Genomic DNA, 10,046 nt, shown 5'->3' on the forward strand with positions numbered 1-10,046 from the left:
CAAACCAGAGAGCAGAGAGCTCAGATACCCTGATCCCTGCCAAGTGACCTGCCTGAGAGTGAGTGCACCCATGAGAATCTGCAGAGCCCCAGATCCAGGGTCCTTCTAAAACAGAAGCCAGGCATCAAATCCCTCCCACATACCCACTTTGGGAAACAGAGGATCACTTGGGACATTGAAGCCCCTGCTCTGTAGGTCCAATTGAGGAGTTAAGGCAGTTAATGCCAGAAATTGCACCTCAACCATCACTAGTGCCTGCTACATATACAGTGCAGAGTCCCTCCCACACACTCAAGGGTTCAACATTATCTATCACTCTGTCCCCCGAGACACACTTCCACGCACACTTCCACACACACACACACACAAACATACACAAACACACACACACACACACACACACACACACACACACACACACACGCGTGCGTGCGCGCAGGCCTGTGTTTGCCCTGTTTGCACCTGCGTACTTTTCTCCCACAGGTACAGCTAGTCCTCAGCACATGCTGAGGACACGGGACCTCTCTCAGCTTCCTGAAGAACTCTCCAGACACCAGAGAGAGACAGTACCAGTCTAAACTGCAGAACCCAAAAACAAACAGGGAAGGTTTCAGATAAGCCAATGGCCGGGGTAGGCAAAAGAACACTTCTAACACAAATCAGGACATCATGACTTCACCAGCAACCCCCAAAATTGATGGATACTCCAATTCATCAGAAGCACAGGAAAATGACTTTAAAGCTATGCTTACCCAACTATTTGAGGCTCATAAAGAGGAAACAAACAACTCTCTCAGAACAATAACCATGCAAATTCAGTCAGTTAAAGATGAAATGAACAAATCTTTCAAAGACTTGGCCAGTCAATTAGAGGTAAAGAAAGAAGAAATAGACAAAATCCTTAAAGAAACACAGGCAAACATAGCCAAACAAATAGAGGCACAAGTAGAGATAAAATTAGTGGCATATAGAAAGGAAATGAACAAAAAACAGAGACCATCATAGAGAGACAGGAATCCACATTCAAACAGATGAAAGAAAAGGTACAAGGCATGAAAACAGAATTAGACTCAATTAAAAAAAAAAACAAAAAACACAAACTGAGAAAACCCTTGAGCTAGAGAACTTGGAGAAAAGATCAGGAACCACAAAGGTAAGCATCACCAACAGAATACAAGAGATGGAAGAGAGACTCTCTGGAGCTGAAGATACACTCGCAGAAACTGATACTTCTCTCAAAGAAAAAGTAAAATCAGAAAACTCCCAAACACAAAATATCCAAGAAATTAAGGACGCCATGAAAAGACAAAATCTAAGAATAATAGGAATTAATGAAAAACAAGACTCCAGGCTCCAAGGTCCAGAAAATATTTTCAAGAAAATCATAGAAGAAAATTTTCCCAACTTAAAGAAAGATGCCCATAAATATACGAGAGGCCTACAGAACACCAAATAGACTAGACCAGAAAAGAAACACATCACGTCACATCATAGTCAAAACACTAAATCTACAGAACAAAGAAAAGATATTAAAAGCAGCAAGGGAAAAAGGCCAAGTAACATATGAAGGTAGACCTATCAGAATCACACCGGACTTCTCATCAGAAACTATGAAAGCCAGAAGGGCCTGGGCAAGTGTCATGGAGACTCTAAGAGATCACAAATGTCAACCCAGACTACTATACCCTACAAAGCTTTCAATCAACATAGCTGGAGAAGAAAAAAAAATATTCCATGACAAAACTAAATTTATACAATATCTACACAGCAAACCAGCCCTACAGAAGATACTAGAAGGAAAACTCCAATCCAATGAAAACAACTTCACTCAAGAAAACATGGCATACAGATAATATCCCAACAAAAATGAAAAGAAAACAAGCAATGAAACACAGTAAGACCACCGACTCCAATACAAAAGAAACTAACATTTATTGCTCACTATTATCTATCAACATCAATGGACTCAACTCGCCAATAAAAAGACACAGACTAACAGAATGGGTGAGTAAACAGGAGCCAACATTCTGCTGCATCCAAGAAATGCACCTCTGCAACAAAGATAAACACTACCTCAGAGTAAAGGGCTGGAAAAATGTCTTTCAAGCAAACAGACCCAGAAAACAAGCTGGGGTAGCTATCCTAATATCTAATAAAATAGACTTTCAACCAAAATTAATCAAAAAAGATGAGGAGGGACACTACGTTCTCATCAAAGGGAAAATCCACCAAGAGGACATCACAATTCTGAACATCTATGCCCCAAATAGAAGAGCACCTACATTCATAAACAAAACATTACTAAAACTTAAATCACACATTGATCCCAACACCTTGATAGTGGGAGACTTCAACACCTTACTTTCACCAAGGGACAGATCATCTAGACAGAAACCTAATAAGGAAATGAAGGCACTTACAGAGGTCCTAAATCAAATGGACCTAATAGACGTCTACAGAACTTTCCACCCAAATGCAAAAGAGTATACCTTCTTTTCAGCACCTCATGGAACCTTCTCCAAAATAGACTATATAGTTGGTCACAAAGCAAGCCTCAACAGATACAAGAAGATTGAAATCCCCTGTATTCTCTCTGACCACCATGGAATAAAGCTGGACATCAACAACAATGGAATTTTAAAAAAAGCCTACAAGCACATGGAGACTGAACAACTTGCTGCTCAATGATAGCTGGGTTAAGGAAGAAATAAAGAAAGAAATTAAAGACTTCCTAGAATTCAATGAAAATGAAGGTACAACATAGCCTAATTTATGGGACACAATTAAAGCAGTGCTCAGAGGAAAATTTATAGCACTAAATGCCTTCAAGAAAAAATTTGTGACATCTCATACAAGCAACCTGATGGCCCAACTGAAAGCCCTAGGACCTTGAAAGAAAGATTCTCAGCTTCATATGGAGAAACAAAAAACCCAGAATCTCCAAAACAATCCTGTACAACAACAGATATCCGGAGGTTTTGCCATCCCTCATCTCAAGCTGTACTACAGAGCAATAATAATAAAACTGCATGGTATTGGCATAGAAGCAGAAAGGTGGATCAATGGAACTGAATAGAAGACCCAGAAATAAACCCAAACACCTATGAATACTTGATTTTTGACAAAGAAGCCAAAACCATTCAATGGGAAAAAAGACAGCATCTTCAATAAATGGTGCTCATCCAACTGCATGTCTACATGCAGAAAAATGAAAATAGATTCATATTTATCACCCTGCACAAAACTAAAGTCTAAGTGGATCAAAGACCTCAATATAAAACCAGATACACTAAATGGGTTAAAAGAAAAAGTGGGAAATAGCCTTGAATTCATTGGCACAAGAGACAACTTCCTGAACAGAACACCATCAGCACAGGCTCTAAGAGCAACAATCAATAAATGGGACCTCATGAAACTGAAAAGCTTTTGTAAAGCAAAAGACATTATTATCAGAACAAAACAACAGCGTGCAGACTGGGAAAGGATCTTCACCAACCCTGTGTCTGACAGAGGGCTGATATCTAGAATATATAAAGAACTAAAGAAACTGAAAAGCAACAAACCAAGGAATCCAATTAAAAAATGGAGAACAGAGCTAAACAGAGAATTCTCGATAGAGGAATATCGGATGGCAGAGAAATACTTAAAGAAATGCTCAACCTCATTAGCCATTAGGGAAATGCAAATCAAAACAACCCTGAGATTTCACCTTACACCCATCAGAATGGCTAAGGTCAAAAACTCAAGTGACAACACCTGCTGGAGAGGTTGTGGAGAAAGGGGAACCTTCCTCCATTGCTCGTGGGAATGTAAACTGGTACAACCACTTTGGAAGTCAATCTGGTGCTTACTCAGACAATTAGGAATAACACTTCCTCAAGACCCAGCTATACCACTGCTAGGTTTATACCCAAAACTTGCTCAAGTACACAAGAACATTTGCTCAACCATGTTTGTAGCAGCTTTATTCGTAATAGCCAGAACCTGGAAACAACCCAGATGTCCATCAACGGAGGAATGGATATACAAATACCACAAATACATTGTGGTATTTTTACACAATGGAATACTACTCAGCAGTCAAAAATGAGAAAATCATGAAATTTGCAGACAAATGGTGGGATCTAGAAAAGATCATTCTGAGTGAAGTATCATAGAAAGAGAAAGACAAACATGGTATATACTCGCTTATATAGACCTACAAAATATGATAAACATAATGAAGTCTATACACCTAAAGGAGATAAACAAGAAAGCAGACGAGGTAAGATATCAATCCTCACTTAGAAAGACAAATGAGATGTGCATAGGACGTATGACAGGAGTCTACTGCAGAAGGCATCTGAAAGAACCTACCAAGCAGCGTTTCAAAACATACTAAGACTCATAACCAAACCTTTGGCAGAAGGGGAGTTAGTATGACAGGGAAAGGATAGGAGCCCCACAAGGACCAAATATATCTGGGCACAAGGGTTTTTTCTGAAACTGTTTCTCCAACCAAGGACCATGTATGGATATAACCTAGAACCTTTACTCGGACGAAGCTCATGGTAGCTCAATAACCAATTGGTTTCTCATAGTAAGGGGAACAGGGACTATCTCTGACAGGAACTCAATGGCAGGCTCTTTGACTCCCCACCCCCCAAGGGAGGAGCAGTTCTGCTAGGCCACAGAGGACTTCGAAGCCAGCCCTGAAGATACCTGATAAATAGGGCCAGACGAAAGGGGAGGAGGTCCTCCCCAATCCGTGGACTTGGAAAGGGGCAGGGAGAAGCTGAGGGAATGAGGGTGGGATTGGGAGGGAATAAGGGAGCAGGATACAGCTGGGATACCGAGTTAATAAAATGTAACTAATAATAATAAACAATAAAAAAATGTAAAAAAAAATGTTTAGACCAGAGGCACTTGAAAAGGGCACTGCCTGCAGGCTTTGCAGGATGTTACAGGTCGCCAGCTTTTGTGAGTTGTCATTCATGTTGGGGTGGGCTTTGGTGATGCTGCTGGCTTTGAGTCATTTCTGATCCTCTAAGTAATGCCTCACTCATACTCATGTGAGTAACCACAATAAAACTCGTTGATTCACCAAGTTGGACTTTGGTGGTCTCCATACTTGGGTCTATCATGGGCTTCCTATAGCTGAGGTGAACGAATGTGGGCGCAGCAGCTCCCCAAAAAAGTTTTGTCATACAACATCTATGAATGTGGGAAGTCTGTCTATCTTCTAGGATTTTCTTTGATTTCTTTCTTCAGTGTTTGAACTTTTCCACTGCAGAGATCTTGTATTTCCTAATTTAGGTTTATTTCAAAGTGTTTTTGTTGCAGTTATTTTGAAATGATTGAGAATGGGGATGTTTTGCTGTTTTTATTTACTCATATATTTTAAGTCACATTTATTTGTGGTGTGTGAATGTGTGGTGTGTGAATGTGTGGTGTGTGTGTGTGTTCTGTTTTAGCGCTAGGACAAATCTGGCCTTGCATGGAGTATGATAAGATTCTATTTCTATTTTATGGAGTAGTTTGAGAAACATTTGGTATCTGTTCTTTAAAAGTCTGGTAGAGTTGAACAGTCAATCCTTCAAAGTTCTTCTTAACTGAGAGAATTTTTATTACTGCTCTGATCTTATTGCTTGTCATAAAACCATCTAAGTTGTTTATCTTGTATGGTTTGATGTAGGTAGGTTATGTGAATTTAGAAATTTGTATATTTTTAAAGATTTTTTTTCGATGTAGTGGAATATAATTTTTTAACATATATCTTAGTGATTTTTCAAATATCCTTGGTATCCGATATAAGTCTCCTTGAAGAGAGCCCTTCTTGTGATTTCCATGGGACAAAGTGGGCAAGGCAGGGTGGGATTGGCTACTCCTAGTAATGTCTGAGAGTCCAGGTGGAAGGGCTATCTCTGGGCATCTAGCATCTGATCCTGGAGTGAAGGGCTGCTGGCCAATGTTCTGTTCTAAGTGTGAGAGCCCAGAGCCCAGAGCCATCAGCCCTGAGGGCTCTGTGGAGGATTTCCCCACTGAAAGCACTAACTTGTCTGTCTTTGAGGTATGCTCATCATCATTTGTTTGAGTAGTCTAAGGTGACTCTATATTTCTGAAGTTGTATGTGTATGTGTGTGTATATGCTGTGCACATATATATGCAAGTATGCTTGTAAGTGCACATGCATGTGGGGGCCCAAAGTCAGTGTTGGCTGCCTTTCCTTGATCACTCTCCACCTTTGATTTTTTTGAAATAGGATGTGTGGTGGTTTGAATAAAAATGGCTAACATAGGTCCATAGGGAGTGGCACTATTAGGAGGTGTGGTTTTGTTGGAGTAGGTGTGGACTTACTGGAGTAAGTGTATTACTAGGTGGTGGGCTTTGAGGTTTCTGTGTATCTCAGTTCTCTTCCTGCTGCCTGCAGACCCAGATGTAGAACTCTCAGGTACCTCTCCAGCACCATGTCTGCCTGAATGCTGCCATGCTTCCTGCCATGATAATGGACTAAATATGAACTGTAAGCCAGCCCCAATTATATGTTTTCCTTCATAAGAGTTGCCGTGGTCATAGTGTCTTTTCACAGCAATAAAACCCTAACTAAGACAGGGTCTTGCACATAATCTGAAACTCATCAGTTCAACTTTGCTGGCTCTGCTTCCCACAAGGCTGGAGTTACAGCTGACTGTTGTCATGCTCAGATCTCTATCTGGGTTTTTCAGATCTGAACTCAGGTCCTCTTCTTGCACAGCCAGCACTTCACTTACTGAGCTATCTCCTCTCCTCCTGAAACCTTAAAAATACATGTTTTCTGGTCATGCCTACAGATCTTTGCATGACAGCTTTCCTGGCAGTTTTCAGCATGTGATCTTTGGTTGGAAGCCATATCACACTTATACATAGTTTGCTTCTGAGAAGGCTAACAATTTCCACAGCCACCCAGTTCCAGTTCCTGATATGTAGCAGTTCCTCTGTTAAGATCCAGTGACTTCTAAGGAAGGCTCTTCAGACTTAAGTAAACAACTCAAAACTCCCAGGAAGTCCCTGAAACTGACTGTATTACAAGCCTCTGTGACCCAAGGCCAGATAAGCAGTTAGGACAGCTGAAGAGACTCAGTCAAGACCAACTGCCTGAAAGAGACTCTTCAACCTGTTGAGCTGTCTACAAGTGCTACAGTGAAATCCAGAGTTGAGCCTTTATGAGCTGTTACTCATGCTGGGGTGTGCTTTTGATGACACAGCTGCCTTTGAGTTATTTCTGATTCTATAAATAACCCCTCACCCAATAAATTCATTCCCAGGGGACTTTGGTGGTGTCCTTATTTTGGTCTGTCATTGGTTCTCTATCTGGGATGAAGAGACACTTGTTCATGTTTCCCCAGATATTATCCCGGTTGTTTCTTATGCTGGAGTATTCCCATGAGAATCTGACTTGAATTAACTGGAGGAAATTGGCAAAACCCAACATTTTTATTTGAAGCATCTTCACCAAAGCACCCAGGACATCCACTTCTTTTGCCAGGGATGCAGTGGAGAGCACTGCTCAGCCTACTGGCAGTCTTTAGAAGATTCCCACCCTGTATTTCTAACAGCCTTGCCTTGCTTTCCTGCAAGCACTGGAAGCCTGTTGAGAGTGCCCAAGGCTCTCAGCCACTCTTCAACAAAGTCCCTTTTCTGGTTCCAAAGAATCTTTCACACTTGTGTTCTTGTGAAAAAGTAACACCTGCTTCAGATGTCAGTAATCACTAAAATTTAGCCACAATCCCCATGGGTAAAAAAACAATAAAAATAGTTTATTGTTGCATAGTTTGTGACTGTTAGGTTTCTGGGAGTAGCCTGCCTGGGTGATACTGGTTCAGCCTCTCCCATGAAGATGTGAGCTGGGGTTGCAGTCAGACATGTTCTATGTCATAGAAGTCCTTCTTGGGGCTACTCAAAGCATGGCAGCTACTTCTCTAGAATCTATACATGACACATGAGGTGGGGAGAGGGAGAAGGGGGCAGGGAAAGTGCAGTAAGTACCCCACTCCAATGCCTGCCTTATACATAGGCTACAGGGCTTCCTACCTGTCTTCCTGCTGCTGCTCCAGGCAGCCTGTAAGTGGGAACAGATGAGGTGGGGGTGCTATCTGTCAGGTACTTTTCCCGGGTACCCTGAAGCTCAATGGTGCCGCTTCTGATTTTGTTCAGTCGCTCTGGAGGGGTCGTTCAGAGGAAATTTTTTCCTTAACCTTTGATCAAGGGTAGCTTTCCTCACAGGAGCTGGCACAGTCAGCAGTTTTGTTTAACTTTGTCCTTGCTCCTTTGTTAACTCAGCTTGGATTCATCAGTTCCTGGAATTTTGTTCCTTATTTCCTAATGAAAAATCAAAACAACTTTGCAAGAGTAACCTGGGGCTGCTGCTGAGTTGGACCCTAAAGCTTTGTGATCACTCAGCTGGGAGAGCTCATCAGGATGAAACCCCGCACCCACTTCAACAGCTTTGTTAAGTATTCACTGTGGGATGGGCTTCCAGTGGAGCCCAACACAAAGCAGCTGATGCTGGAGAGCTGCCACTTCAGGGGATGCACCTCTGTCTGTCTCTGTCTGCCTCTCTCAATGGCTGGTCCTCAGATCATTCTAGGTGGTAACAAACTAGTGACTTCTCTTCATTATTCAAATGTTTAAAAATAAGACATTAGGTGCTGTAGCGATGGCTCAGTGGTTAAGAGCACATGTCTGCTCTTCCAGAGGTCCTGAGCAACCACGTGGTGACTCACAACCATCTATAATGTGCTCTAGTGCCCTCTTCTGGCATGCATGTGTATGTACAGCTAGATACACATTAAATAAGTAAATAAATCTTAAGAAAGAAAAAGAAAGACATTGGAGCAGGGTGTGGCGGCAAACACCTGTAATTCCAGCACTCAGGGAGGCAGAGGCAAGGGGATTGCTACGAATTTAAGGCCAGCCTGATATACAAAGCGAGTCTCAGACAGCCAAGGCTACACAGAGAAACCCTGTCTCAAAAACAAACAAATAAGTCAAACAAAACAACAACAAAAGACATTGGCTCTTCTCAGTGAGTTCCAGGATAGCCAGGGCTACACAGTGAGACCCTGCCTCAAAACCACAAACAAGCAAACAAAAACAAACAAAACAATACCTAAGTATACCTATCCTTTATTTCAGGCAAGTCTCCAGGCAGTATGTAATTTAACTAGGGACATTTCAGACTAGAATATGAAAGTTTCTGTTTGAAAGTGAACTGTGTGCATGCCTAGAGTCAGACAGTTATAACAGAACTACCCTAGGTTTTCAGGCAGCCTCAGTCCTGAGGGAAGGTAGTTATAATAGGGGGTATACTTTATTTCTGGTTCTGTACTCTACTTCCTCCTTGTAGGGCACTAACACACTGTTCTGAGCTTCTCCCCAAGACTCTACCTCCTAATCCCATCACAGTGAAAGTTAGGATCATTGTCTGAATGGGATGTGTAGAAGACATAGAATTGGCAATGCATTTCTAGTGGAGGTGAGGTCAGAAAATGCACCCATCATGACCATTTCACAATGTGTCCCCTATTGTAGACTGAACTGTATTTTCTAGAATTTCCTTTGGCTTGTGTGCTTCCAGTTTGAGTGAACTGGAAGGAATGTGTTCTCCAGAGAGATGGCAGGTGAAAGGCTGTAGCCATTCTGTAGCGCCCCCTACTGGTGCCGTTCTGCTGGTTAATGCAGCAGCAGGGCCAACCATCTGTTGTGCTTCATCTCTGCACAAGGGTATGAGTTCAGTTTCACAAAGAAGAGCTCTGGGCTTTTGCAGGACACCCTTAGCATCACAGTAAGAAGCAGGAAGGGCAAACATGGGGTTCTGTTCATCAGGTGTCGCTGACTCATGGTCTTTTCTTAACAACTCTGCCTTGTGTGTCAACTTTGGCCTTTAACATTGGATGTGGTTACCTAGCAACCCTTCACAGTCAGCTCATATAAATCAGCTGAACCCCTGCCATGACGGTATGTGGTATGTGCATATGTTCATCTGGACTCCTTGGATCAGGGCTTGCAGTTTAGCCAGCCTCCCTGGG

This window comes from Psammomys obesus, unplaced genomic scaffold (genome assembly GCF_907164565.1).
Source record: "Psammomys obesus unplaced genomic scaffold, mPsaObe1.curated_primary_1811, whole genome shotgun sequence".
Classification (NCBI taxonomy): Eukaryota; Metazoa; Chordata; class Mammalia; order Rodentia; family Muridae; genus Psammomys; species Psammomys obesus.